This window comes from Diabrotica virgifera, chromosome 8 (assembly GCF_917563875.1).
Source record: "Diabrotica virgifera virgifera chromosome 8, PGI_DIABVI_V3a".
NCBI lineage: Eukaryota > Metazoa > Arthropoda > Insecta > Coleoptera > Chrysomelidae > Diabrotica > Diabrotica virgifera.
The window spans coordinates 177210840-177226177 of NC_065450.1; the positions used below are offsets into that span (position 1 = coordinate 177210840).

Here is a 15338-nt window from a genome sequence, read left to right on the forward strand (position 1 = left end):
ACTTTTTTTTTCAGACGAACCGTTCGGTCTAAAGTGCAAGTTAAAAATTGCCAATTTTTAACGGTCTCGGCAAAACCCACTTTTTACATTCCAAAACTTTAGTTTTTATTAGAATGCTGTCATTTGATAAATTTCTCCTAGTTTTCTGTACAAATAATAAATGTTAGTTCATAATATGCGGTATGTCTCTTCTCACAGCTTCCATGAATCCATTTAATCCTAAAATACCGAGAATGTCTCTACTTTTCACTTAGAGCCTCAGAAGATCAGGCACAGATGGAGTCACAGTTTCAGTTGATGTGAACATTCCCTTCGGATATGTTATCTTGATTTCTGATAAACCTTGAGGTTTTGTCCTTTCAAAATGTATTAGTTGAACAGCTCTCTGACTTCCATAAACCTCAGGTGCAGGTTTAGTTTTTAGCCGAGGAATGGATTGGCCTTTCTGCCCCAACTAAATTTTTTTATGAATTCGGTGAAATTGTCAGCAAAATGTAACATAGAGAACAAAGGATTTTTCGCGGAGTGACCCTACTGATGCATTACAATTATACTGTGCACATATTATCCGAAAACTTAACAAATATCTGGCTATTGGGATGTTCTTATTTATTTTTTATTTATTTATTTTTACGAGAAAACCCCATTAACAAATTACAATTAACAAAATAAATAACAATATGTAAACAGATTGAAAATAAACTTAATTCTAAATTAAAAATTTAAAATAAATTATTTCCATTATACATTATCATATACACCCTTAAATAGAGACTAGGTTACATCACGTCATATTGCAATCTAAAAATTTATGCTCCTTAACTGACTTTTAATAGTATATTAAGTATGGAGAACGGTAAGGGTTTTATACCGATCGAAGACAATTGTTTGGAGGAGCAGCGGAGCGACGACTCCAATTATTGTCTGAGATCGGTTACCCTTAACGTTCGACATGCTTATAACGTTTTTTGCACGGTTGATACCATTATAAATTATAAAATTAAACATTTTCGTCATATTGACTAGTTTCATTCATTTTATCAAGATAGATACTTTGGTTGTTAGGTAGTAACTAGGGTGCATAACAACAATGGAGAATTGAGTTTTTATTTAGTTGTCAATAATTTTAAGTACAATTTTGATTATTATAAATTAAAATATGAGCGAAAGTGAATTTGAAGAAATTGAACGGGCTTGGGAAGAAGGGTGTTCCGCAATTATTCCCGAAAAATCCAAAATCCGTTATCAAAATACCTACCAAAGTTTTAAAAAATGGTGCAAAGGTAAGAATTTAAGAATCGAAGAAAAGACTCTATTAGCATATTTCGTTCAAAGACATATGCAGTTGAAAGCTCCTGGAAGCCTCTGAGCAGAATATTCAATGATTAAATCCACCGTTTTTCTTTATGATGGCATTGATATTTCCAAGTTTTCAACTTTGATCGCGTATTTGAAGAGAAAAATTAACAAATTGTACCATAAGTTTCAATATTAATAAATAATTCGTTAGTTTTCTTTATTCTTTCAAAAAATAAATTAAAATTAAGAGATTTTTTAACTCGACGGTAAGTGAATTACTTACCGTCGAGTTGGAGTACTTACCGTCGAGTTGGATTACTTACCGTCGAGTTGCTAGTAAATGTCACCTACTGACGTAAAATCTGTCACGGTAAACAGTCAAAAATGATCAATCGTGCAAAAAATAATACAAACTAATACCAAAGACCTCTAGATGATACTGATTTATAATTCTTGCATATCTATCTAAAGGAGAGTAGTAACCATAGTTTGTTCGGTGAAATGGTACAAAAAATGAGATAGAACGATTTCTCCTATTTCTTGAGGGAATCCCAATGTGTAATTGATTCAATAGATCTGTACAATATATTGTACAATTTACTAATTTGTACAGAAATATTAATCCAGCACAAATCCTGCGATCTACCAGGGATTGTAACTTAAGTTGCTTTTCAATTTCACTATACTCATGATCTACTATAATCAACTTAAGTTTATAAGAGCACACCCGCAAGAATTTATGCTGAATGCTTTCAATTGTTGCAATGTGCACTGCATGATATGGAGACCATATCACCGAAGCATACTCTAATCTAGACCTAACTAATGAACAATAAAAAAATTTGAATGTATTTACAGAAAAAGTTTTACAACTCCTAACTATAAAACCTAGCATTTTTGATGATTTCACTGTAATTGTATTAATGTGTTCCACAAAAGTAAGTTTTCATCAAATATAACCCCTAAATCCTTAATTTTAGAAACATAATTCAGTGTTATCCCTTGTAATGAATATGAAGTATTCAATTTTCTAATTCCTTTAAAGAAGCTTATGTAACAACATTTAGAAATGTTTAACCTTAGCTTATTTATCCTACACCATTGATCTAATCTATCAACATCTTCCTGCAGAAGTTTTTGATCCTCCAAACTGCCAATTACTCTAAAAAATTTCAAATCATCTGCAAAACCCAGGACTTCACAGTTCTTAAAACATTCAAAAATACTATTTACAAATAAAACTAGAGAAATCTAACTAGAAATAAAACTAGAGTTCTGAGAAATCTATCTCCCTGGACTAGTTGTATGGATCGACAGGTCAAAACCAAAGTTTTAATTCTCTATGATTTAGTGACTGTTGCATTTTTCATGTCACGAATAGTTTTGTCACAATACCGAAATTAATATTTATTTATTAACATATTTATATTAAAGATAAGGCAACCAAAAACAAATAAAATTATATATTCTTTTTGTACTACCTTCCATACTTAGAATTCTTCATGCGTATAAATAAAATAATGTACCTAAACGTGTGTATTATAATTCTTGAGTCATAATAAATGAACTGTAAACTTTTCCGGAAGTGGTCTCAAATTTCGATTTCGTTTTTTAAAATATATCGGCTTTGGTAAGTATATCATTCTTTTTACTTTCACCGTCTAAGAGATAGTTTTTTAGTAAATTGGTATTTATATTCGATAAATATGGTAGCAAGACGAAGTTTGAAGAAACTTGTTAAATATGCCAATCATTAATATTTAGATACGTTGTTAAAATAGTTTGTAATAGTCCAGGGCGGATCTGTTTTGAGATGGACGTTGAGAGGTGACTCAAATTTTTTTGCAGAAATTGCTTGAAAATAAATCAAATAATAATATTTGAGTTATCCTCCCTCTCAAAAAGGTCCGGAACATTGTTTAAATAATCAAAATGTCAAAAATTGAAGGAAAAATTCGATTTTTTTCTTTGTTTTTTGATTATAACTTTAAAAGTATTCATTTCCGAGAAAAGTTGTACTGACATGAAAGTTGCGTAATTCAATTTACTACAATATAGAATTGGTTAAAAATTTAAAAAATAGTAACCCTAGTTGCAAAATAGCAATAATTGCGAAAAAACCATACAAAAACAAGTATTCGCATTTTACGTTTTTCAACCATTTATGCTACACTTAGGAGCTTCATATTTCTCCCTGAAAAACTTTATGATACAGTAAAACAATACTGTAAATTTCATTAAGATCGGTTCAATAGATTTTGCAAAATAAATTTTGCAATACAGCTTTCGCAAAAAAAATTCATTTTTTCAAAATGTTACAGGACTGAAAGTAAAGCAGATAGCAAGTTGAATTTTTTTTTGCTTATAGAAATGTACTCTACCTTTCATTTGCAATTTTCAAAATGAAAATCGATTAATTACCACGGCGTCAGAAAATTTTTGAAATAAACAATAATTTTTGGTGCTACGCGCAGGACAGCTGTGTTCGATTCACACAGGTTGATTTCCACCAAAATTTCTTCTAATCTTTATCTAATATATTACTTTCTTACTCTATATTTTGTTGTATTTTAATATTTTAATTCCACAAAAATCAAACTAATTTTATTATTGTTTGTGAAATATTGTTTAAACAATTGAATATGTTTAAAAATAATAAACTTTTATTATTTAAGTTAAAATATATGAACAAAGAAAGTTTTTGCTAATAAAAGTGTTATTTCAAAGGATAGAGTATGTGTTTTTATTTTGCAATAAACAAATTTATTTATTTATATCAAAATGTCATAAAAATTAAAATGTATCAATCATTATAAAAGGTCATTGAAATGCCCAATCAGAGCAACCTATCCGCTGTCCTGCGCGTAGCACCAATAATTAATGCTTATTTAAAAAAATTCCTGACGCCGTGGTGTTAAGCGATTTTAATTTTGCAAAATTGCAAATGAATGGTACAGTACACTTCTATGTGCAAAAAAATTTTCAACTTGCTATCTGCTTTATTTTCAGTCCTGTAACATTTTGAAAAAATGAATTTTTTTTACGAAAGCTGGATTGCAAAATTTATTTTGCAAAATCTATTGAACCGATCTTAATGAAATTTACAGTATTGTTTTACTGTATCATAAAATTTTTCAAGGTGAAATATGAAGGTCCTAAGTGTAGCATAAATGGTTGAAAAACGTAAAATGCGAATACTTGTTTTTGTATGTTTTTTTCAAAATTATTGCTATTTTGCAACAATTGTGAGTATTTCTTAAATTTTTAACTAATTCTATATTATAGGAAATTTAATTACGCAACTTTTATGTCAGTACAACTTTTCTCGGAAATGAATACTTTTAAAGTTATAATCAAAAAACCAAGAAAAAAATCGAATTTTTCCTTAATTTTTTGACATTTTGTTTATTTAAACAATGTTCCGGACCTTTTTGAGAGGGAGGATAACTCAAATATTATTATTTGATTTATTTTCAAGCAATTTCTGCAAAAAAATTTGAGTCACCTCTCAACGTCCAAATGTACTAATATTTTTACAGATCCGCCCTGGTCTATAAACATACTTTTACTCAATATAATTTAAAAACAATTTTATGGTGTATGATTAAAGCACAACAGGTGAAGTCAAATGACTTTTATCTATAAGTCAGATACAGATTGGAGTATAGATATATCAAGTCAATACTGAAAAATATATTTATGTTTTTCTATTCTCATACTGATTCAGCTGGAATTCAGCTGGAAACTCATTCTGCGAAGTTCTTAGATCAGCTGAAGATAGAGACCAATGGAGAAACATTGTTAGGTATATTGAAAGAAATCACGATCCTCAGTAATGGGGAAACGACAAGAGAGAGAGAGAGAGAGAGAGAGAGAGAGATTCTCATACTATAAAAGTACGATTCCGACATCGACGGCAGGCGGTAGGCGGCAACTGCAGGGCAGCAGTTGCAGTTGTCGCCAGGACGACAGCATTACTTTGCACTATTAATTTGTATATTTCTTAGCAACTGACGTTCTGCCGAACAGCAGTTGCTAATAAATATACAAATTAATAGTGTATCTTTATCATACCTGGCAGCAAGTGTTAGTACTCTACACCCTACTAAATTGTAAAAAAGAAACTTTTCTGGCTACTACCAGAGGCGTACGACGGAGGAAACTGAATGGTTGACCCTTCTCAAATTCTACGCCACTGGCAGAATTGCTATTTTAGTGCAATTTTTGGATTCTTCAATACTTTCTTTGTATATAATATACATATAGGGGCAGATATACAAAAACGAAGGGGCATAATACATTTATATCAGATTAATTGTGCCGTTTCATTTTTAACTTCAAATATCTCGAAAACTAATGACTTTATCATTACGAATGAAGAGTATATTATTTTCATAGAAATTATTGAAGAATCTAAAAACTATGCTAAAATAGCAGTTTCGTCAGTGGCGTAGAATTTGGGAAAGGTCAACCATTCACTATCCCGTGTCGTACGCCTCTGGTAATTGCCAGAAACGATTATTTAACATAATTTAGTAGGGTGTACAATAATTTCTGCCAAGCATGATAAGGATATGTCAAATAGCTTTACAGTACCGGGTACAAATATTTCTTAACGTTTTAAATAGAGAATAAATTATTTAAAAAAATAATACTTTAAAACTATTTAACGTATCCGTGTCATACTTGGCAGCCAATGTAGGTACTGTACACCCTACTAAATTATGTTAAATAGTCGTTTCCAGCTACTACCAGAGGCGTACGATAGGGGAAAGTGAATGGTTTATCCCTCCCTTTCCCCCGTCGTACTCCTCTGGTAGTAGTCAGAAACGTTTGTTTAATGCAATTTAGAAGGGTGTAACGTACTTACAATTTCTACCAAGTATGACAAGGATATGTCAAATGGTTTTTAGTAACTACAATGAAATGCAAAAAATTGAATTTTGCATCGTACGCGTAGATTTAAAATGCGTTTATCTCGAAAACGGTTGTGTTTAGTGAGATGAATGTAGTATATATATATATATATATATATATATATATATATATATATATATATATATATATATATATATATATAAAAATAAATAAGCAAAATCATTGGCTAATACTCGTAAAGTGAATGTGAATTTAGTTGGAAATATATAAAATGATGAAGGGTCATCATTCCATACATTTCTGTGCAACTATATACACCGGTGTTTCGGCCTATTTGGGATTCGTCAGTATAGTGTAGCAAGTTAAAAAAGTTGTTTGTTAACTTGTAAAAGGATTACTACAGGAGCAAGGTTACCATTTTTGGTCAGATTGTTAGAAGACCCGCAGTCGCAAGGCTACAACTAACATTGCCAAGGAGGTAAGGCTACCTGAGGAAATGAAAAGCCATAACATTATTAAATAAAATGATGTTGGATAATCCTTTTACAAGTTAACAAACAACTTTTTTAACTTGCTACACTATACTGACGAATCCCAAATAGGCCGAAACACCGGTGTATATAGTTGCACAGAAATGTATGGAATGATGACCCTTCATCATTTTATATATTTCCAACTAAATTCACATTCACTTTACGAGTATTAGCCAATGATTTTGCTTATTTATTTTTATATTTGTACTCGATTATCCAACATCATTTTATTTAATTTATATATATATATATATATATATATATATATATATATATATATATATATATATATATATATATATATATATATATATATATATATATATATATATATATATATATATATATATATATATATATATATTGTTGTGATCTTGATTATTGATATGAGATGATAATTTTATATGTCATTTAATTTAATCAATGCATTACTAATAATCTAATTAATTTACCAGATCACATATCAATATGTTTTTAATCTCAGGGCTATTTATAAAATTAATTACTTACATACGTGGCTTCTAAGTATTTCTTAATGGTTCCTAATCAGGATAGGAAAGAAAAGAGTAAAATAATAACACATATGGGTTACAATTGTAATCAAAATATTGTTTATTTTATTTAAATGGCAATCACTGCTTAATATTTGCTATATCTTATTATTCTTAAACATAACATTTACACATGGGAATCTTATTTCCTTTTGATTTCCAATTTGAAAGTTTTTATTAACATTTAACTATTATGATTTATCAGCAACAATTCTATTTAAGTTTGATGAAGCTTTTCTGATATTATTGATTATGTTTCTTCAATTTTAAATGTGGTATTTACTACGAAAAACCCATACATTCATGTCCAAACAAATGAGACTGACCTTTTTCTGGTGCACTGAGAATGTCTTCACACAAGACCCGTTTCCTGCTATCCTTGGCTGCAATCAAAACCTCGTCCTGGCTTCCAGTAATGTTCTCCTCTGAAACTAACTCGTATAGCTCTCGTTTCCTGCTTCTGTCATGATGCTGTGTTCTACCTTTTTCGAAACTGCAATCAGCTACCGGGAACTCTTGGCTCAAGGAGGTTCTTTTACTCTCAACCTGGCCTACCTCTCGTTCTACGATAGATACTCCACACTCACGGAACTACACCGGCTTTCTCACTCTCCGTACACTACCGTCTACTACTCGACTTCACTTCTCGACAGCTCAAAACATTCTGATCTCTATTTGTCATTCATTCCCCTACTTTCTAAATATCCCTTCCAGATTCACAAATCAAACTTCCACCACCAACTCTCATTCGCAGTATTCCTCAAAACCGATTTTTAAACTTTCTAAATATGCTTAATGGATTTCAAAGAAAATAGTTAATTCCCATTCTAAAATTACTTTCTACTATATACAAATTTTAATGACCTATTCTCTATTTCCACTTAGTCTTAATTAGCATCGGCTAATGACCGATCCTTCCGCGAACAACGATAATGACCTATTAACGATTTCACTTGAGTCTTATTTAATCACTTCTTAAAATTAAATATAACAATTTGTTGTATACAGGTTGTTCTAAATTTATATGCCCGTGGTTGAGAAAATTGAAAATATTTTATATTAAATTGAATTTTGTCTATAATTATCAAATTTTAATTTTCATATCAAATAGAAATATAACAAATCCCCGCCTTGTATTCGATAAAATTTATCTGCATTTTTAAATAAATTTTCTCGAGGCAAAACCAACTCCCTGTATATTTCCTTACTTTAATCTACGTCTTATATCCTAACTTACTATCTACTTCATGTAATTCTGTCTTTTATTCGTGATATTTGTATACATCGTGAATATTATAAATTCCTCGGATCTTTTCCGAGTTCCTGTGCCTCAACTCATAACTATTTATCCCATTTTCATTATTCACGATATACGGGCCTTCGAAAACAGGCATCAACTTTGCGCAAATGCCCCCAGGAAGATTTGATACTCGTAATGCCCTCACGAGTACTTTTTCACCCTTTTGGAAAGTCACTGGTCTTCTTTTTCTATTTTGTTCCTGTCTTTGGATATATTTTTCGTTGCTTCGCCGTAATCTTCTCTGTACGGTTTCAATCACCTGTTGATATTCTTTTGGCTCTTGGTCTTCCCATGGCCTTATCGGCAGTACACCCTTCATGATGTATTCTGGGGTCTCTTTTGTTACTGTGCTCGGAATTGTATTTAGATACCTTTCTATTTCCACCATTTTCCTGTCCCAGTGGCGATGTTGACCATCTGTTGCAATGCGAAGAAATTTCGTCACTTCCTGTATGAATCGTTCCGAAGGATTACTCTGTGGATGCCTGATGCTGACAAAATTTGTCTCTATTCCTCGTTCTCGAAGTTGTCCCTTGAAACGATCATTTCGGAAATACGTTGCATTGTCCAGTAGAATCTTTTTTGGTGTTCCTACTATGGCTATAAAATTGTCTATTTTTCTTAATATTTCTTCCCCCTTTGTGGTGCGGCAACTATATAATTTTACGTATTTTGAAAACACATCCACCATTACCAGAATATGTTTGTTCCTTTTAGTGGTCATAATTAGATCGCTTAACATATCTATTGCTACAATGTCTAGTTTGTTTCGGGCTTCAATATTTTTGGCAACATTTTCGTTTTTGAAATTCCGACTCTTATATTTTTGACATACATCGCACTTCTGGGTAATTTCCTTTGCAATGCGGTAATCCTGTCGGCTTATGTAATTTTCCCTAAAAACGAGCCAAACTTTTCTGCTACCGATATGCCCATTGTCCTCATGTAATTTCTTTATTATCTTTTCGGCCAATGTCTGTGTCACTAAATATAGTTCCTTTCCGTCTATTCTCTTAAAATATATGTTATTTTCTACTTCCGCTCTTCTTTTTTCTCTTTCCTCTAGGTCTTCCTGGTTTGTCCTTATCTCATTTAACGAATATATCCCTTCTTCTTGTATTAATCTATTTAGTCCCACCTGTAGAGTAATTGTTTCCTTTTTTCCGGTGTCCTCATCCCGTGTTAGAGCGTCGGCTATTATGTTGTCTTTCCCTTTTATATATCGGAACTCAAAATCATACTCCTGTAATAATAGAATGCCTCTATGTATTCTATTATTTACTAATCTATTCTTCATGATATGTACTAAAGCTGCATGGTCTGTTTCGATTGTGAATTTTGCTCCCAATAAGTAAAACCTCAATTTGTTTACGCAATATAGTACACTGGCAAACTCCAATTCTGTAACACTATATTTTCTCTCATGTGTTTTAGTCACTCGAGATATAAAACATATCGGCACTTCTTGGTCGTTTTGTATTTGAGACAGAACTCCTGCAAATTTTTGTATGGACGCATCAGTTCGGAGTATAAAAGGTAAATTGTAAATGGGGTGGTATATTTTCGTTCCTTTTGCGAATTCTCGTTTTAATGTTTCGAAAGCTTCCTCCTGTTCTTCTTTCCAATTCCATTTTATTCCTTTTTTAAGCAATTTTATCAGAGGGATTTCCTTTTGGCTCAAATCGGGAATCAGCTTTTTAAAATAATTTATCGTGCCAAGAAAACCTCTCAATGTTTTCAAATTCGTTGGTCTTGGGTATTCATCTATGAGCTTGACTCTGTCTTCGGCTAATCTTACTGTTTTGGTGTCCAATTGAAAACCCAAATAAATGACTTCTTTTTGAAAAAATTGACATTTTTCAATGTTTAATTTCAATCCCGCTGTGTCCAATTCTTTCAGAATTATTTCTATGTGTTCCAGATGACTCTGAGTATCTTGTGAAAAAATTAATAAATCATCGATATAATGAACTATGAAATCTTCATGGCGATTCAAAATGGTATGTAGAGCTCGGACGAGTGCAGCACAAGCACTCTGCAATCCAAATGGCACTACCTTAAACCGGTAGACAATACCATCAATAGAAAAAGCGGTGTAGTTTCTACACTTTTCAGCTAACGGTATCAACCAAAAACTGTGTTTTAAGTCAATTTTCGAAAATATGTGTGACCCGGTGATTCTTCCAAAAATGGCCTCGATGTTTAGAGGTGATTCATATTGTGATACAGTGTGCTGGTTGATATTCCTGGCATCTAAACATAATCTCAATTCTCCATTGCTTTTCTTTACTATCACAATCGGGTTAACATACGGTGAATCACATCTTTCGATGATTTGATCTTCCAACATTTTATTTATTTCTTCTTTCACCTCTTGTCGATACTTGTATGGAATCGGGTAAGTCTTTGATCGAAAATTTCCCAAGTTTTTCACCTCAAATGAATGTTCGTACTTTTTCGCCACTCTGTTTTCCTCATTGATCAAATTTTCGTAGTTTCTTAACATCAACCGCAATTCTTTTTCTTTCCCTTCTCCACATATCAATTTTCTGTCTTTTTTTTCAGATTCTTCACACATGTTTACCGTGCATTCTGCATCCTCGTTTGCATATACCTCCTCTTCAAATACTACTGTTTCAATCATATTCTTTTCACTTTCATTTTTTAGCTTTATTTCTTCTTCTCCTGAGCTCGTCTCTTCTTTTGAGGAATCCCAGGTTTCCTTTGTTTCTGATACTCTCAAACTTTCTTCTTCTGGGCTCAACTCTTCTTTTGAGGAGCCACAGGTTTCATTTTCTTTTATCCTTTTCCGACCTTTTCTCCTTTTTTTTCTTTGTCCTTGCTTCGCTGCCAAATTCATTTCCACTGTTTGTTCTTTACCTGATTCGTCCGTATTTTGTTTCTCATGTTCCTTGTCCTGTTCTTTTTCTTTTTCTTCTGTTAGTTTCATCGTATTATTTTTAAAATCTATCACTACATGTTTTTCTGCCAATTCGTCAACTCCTACTATCATGTCATGTGACATATTTGGCATTATTACACATTGTAGTGCATACATATTCTTACCCAGTCGTACCATTACTCGTATGCCTTCATTTATAGTTGCCAATGTCCGTTTGTTTGCGCCCACTAAATTTACCCTAGGTATTTTGTAAATTAAATTTGTTAAGTTAACTTCTTCTATTAGTTTTCTGTTGACCAATGTTATTTCAGATCCAGTGTCTATCATAATTTTAATTGGTTTCTCGTTGATAAATCCATCCACAAATTTTAAATTAACTCCATTTTTCTTTTCGTTTTTTCCTGCCAATTTAATAAACTCCTTGGGGTGACAAAAGATTCCTGTTTGATTTTTGGTTTTTAGTGAGCGCCGTTATATTTTCGTCATACTGTCTCTCTCCGTCATATTCATCTGTCTGGGTATTATTTACTTCTCTTCTATTTTCTCTTGGTCTGTCGGATCTGTTTCGGTTTTCTCGATATCCCTGTTCATTTTGTCTACCATTATTTCTGTTTTCTTGATTTGAGCGTGTGATGTTTCTATTCTGGTATTCTCGATTTCTATCCTCATTCCATTGCCTATTTCTTTGTTCATAATTTCCTCTTCCGTTGTCTCTATTTTCGTTTTCCCTTCTGGGATTAAAATCTCGTCTTGTATAGTCCCTCCTATTTTGATTTCTATCTCTGTAATCTTGTGTTTCTCGGGGCCTGTAATCTTCTCGCGACCTTCTTGATTTTCTTTCTCTTAGACGTGATTCTCTTATTTGTAGGAATTGGCATAAACTATCTATGTCTTTGTAATTTTGCAATGTGATATGGTCTTCCAGCGTTTCCTCGAAATGTCTTGCAATCAGTTCGACTAATTGTTCCGATGAGTAATTATATTGTAAATGTTTTGCATTATTGTAAATTTGCAAAGCATATGTCCTTTCTGATACACCCATCCTATCATTGTATTTCCCATTTTGCAATTCCTTGTTAATTTCCAATTGTTGGACCTTTCCCCAGAAATAATTCAAAAATTTTTGTTCAAATTGTTGCCAATTGCCGAATTCTTCTTCTTTACTATCGAACCATAGGCTTGCTTCATATTTGAGATAGTTTCTGATAGTTTCTTTTGCTGTTTCGAAATTTCCGATGTGTTGTATTTTCTTTTTCAGGCTATTTATGAACGGCACTGGGTGTAATCTTCTTACATCCCCGCCAAACCTTATCTTCACGTCATCTGTGCTATGTATAACCATTTCTCTTCTTTCTCCGACATTTTGTTGAGTATTGATTTCCGCAATCTTTCTTTCCACTTCTTCTATGTCTGCTTGAATAGCGTTTTGCAACTTGTTTTCCAAACTTTCCATTTCTTTTTTCTGGCAATTCGTTATCTCCTTTATTTTATTTTGAATTTTCATTTCTTGTTCTTTCATCTCGTTTTTCATTGTTGTCAAACATCCTTTTACTTCCTTTTCATACTTTCCTATGCGTTCCTCCATTTTCTTGTTGTTCTCTTCTATTGCTTGTTTCATTTTTTGTTGTGTTTCATCCATTTTTTGATCCAATTTTTGTTGTGTTTCATCCATTTTTTGTTGTGTTTCATCCATTTTCTTTGATGTTTCTTCCTGATTTTTATCCATTGTCCTTTTCGCTTCATCCATTGCTAGTTTTGTTTCTCTTTGATTGTCATCCAGTTTTTGTGACTGGAGTTGCATCAGTTGTAATAGTTTATCTATTCCTGATAATTCTTGCTGTTCTGATGCCATGATTGTCGTGTCTAAAATATCTTCTTGGTCTGAATGTTCTTTTTGTTTTTTGTTGTCCTTGCTTTGGCTTCTTGTCACAGACATTTGTTTTCAAGAAGTACTGTCCCCGCCAAATATGAAATTTTACTAGTATGTTACCAAGACGACTTTTTCTCACCCAAATATTATAAATTGTCAATAAATATATCAAATGTAATATCGTAAAAATAAAATATTAAATCAGTTATGTAAAATTTGTACCTAAAGAGATCTAAAATTTTATGTTATCAAATGTAAGTATCTCACTTTTTACCACAGGCATATAAATTTTCAAATACCGGCTTTACTCTTTCTATCCTTCAAATTTGCCACTAGAAATACTTTACAATGCCCTCCACGTTGGACGACAGTTGTTGTGATCTTGATTATTGATATGAGATGATAATTTTATATGTCATTTAATTTAATCAATGCATTACTAATAATCTAATTAATTTACCAGATCACATATCAATATGTTTTTAATCTCAGGGCTATTTATAAAATTAATTACTTACATACGTGGCTTCTAAGTATTTCTTAATGGTTCCTAATCAGGATAGGAAAGAAAAGAGTAAAATAATAACACATATGGGTTACAATTGTAATCAAAATATTGTTTATTTTATTTAAATGGCAATCACTGCTTAATATTTGCTATATCTTATTATTCTTAAACATAACATTTACACATGGGAATCTTATTTCCTTTTGATTTCCAATTTGAAAGTTTTTATTAACATTTAACTATTATGATTTATCAGCAACAATTCTATTTAAGTTTGATGAAGCTTTTCTGATATTATTGATTATGTTTCTTCAATTTTAAATGTGGTATTTACTACGAAAAACCCATACATTCATGTCCAAACAAATGAGACTGACCTTTTTCTGGTGCACTGAGAATGTCTTCACACAAGACCCGTTTCCTGCTATCCTTGGCTGCAATCAAAACCTCGTCCTGGCTTCCAGTAATGTTCTCCTCTGAAACTAACTCGTATAGCTCTCGTTTCCTGCTTCTGTCATGATGCTGTGTTCTACCTTTTTCGAAACTGCAATCAGCTACCGGGAACTCTTGGCTCAAGGAGGTTCTTTTACTCTCAACCTGGCCTACCTCTCGTTCTACGATAGATACTCCACACTCACGGAACTACACCGGCTTTCTCACTCTCCGTACACTACCGTCTACTACTCGACTTCACTTCTCGACAGCTCAAAACATTCTGATCTCTATTTGTCATTCATTCCCCTACTTTCTAAATATCCCTTCCAGATTCACAAATCAAACTTCCACCACCAACTCTCATTCGCAGTATTCCTCAAAACCGATTTTTAAACTTTCTAAATATGCTTAATGGATTTCAAAGAAAATAGTTAATTCCCATTCTAAAATTACTTTCTACTATATACAAATTTTAATGACCTATTCTCTATTTCCACTTAGTCTTAATTAGCATCGGCTAATGACCGATCCTTCCGCGAACAACGATAATGACCTATTAACGATTTCACTTGAGTCTTATTTAATCACTTCTTAAAATTAAATATAACAATTTGTTGTATACAGGTTGTTCTAAATTTATATGCCCGTGGTTGAGAAAATTGAAAATATTTTATATTAAATTGAATTTTGTCTATAATTATCAAATTTTAATTTTCATATCAAATAGAAATATAACAATATATATATATATATATATATATATATATATATATATATATATATATATATATATATATATATGTTTTTTAAGTAAACGTAATAGGAGAATAAAAGTTTTCATCTAAAAATTATATAGAGTGGGGTATAAAAAAATTTGAACGTACTAAAAATTAGAGCGGAAAGACGTATGTGGGCCCCCTGGGTAAAATCTAATTTTTGGTGGAGAATTTAGGTTTCTCGTCCCAAAAAACTCACAATTACTAAATTTAGTGTTGTTATCTTATGCCTGCCAGGGAATATTTAAAATTAAATAAAATAAAAGTTTAACTTTGACACTCTGTA

General features: G+C 31.8%; 1 protein-coding gene across 1 annotated transcript in view; it reads right to left on the reverse strand.

Annotated features, from left to right (window-relative positions):
* LOC114328928 (sushi, von Willebrand factor type A, EGF and pentraxin domain-containing protein 1) overlaps positions 1-15338 on the reverse strand; it is a 208499-nt gene that overhangs the window by 130039 nt on the left and 63122 nt on the right. The gene's annotated exons all lie outside the window — the stretch shown is intronic.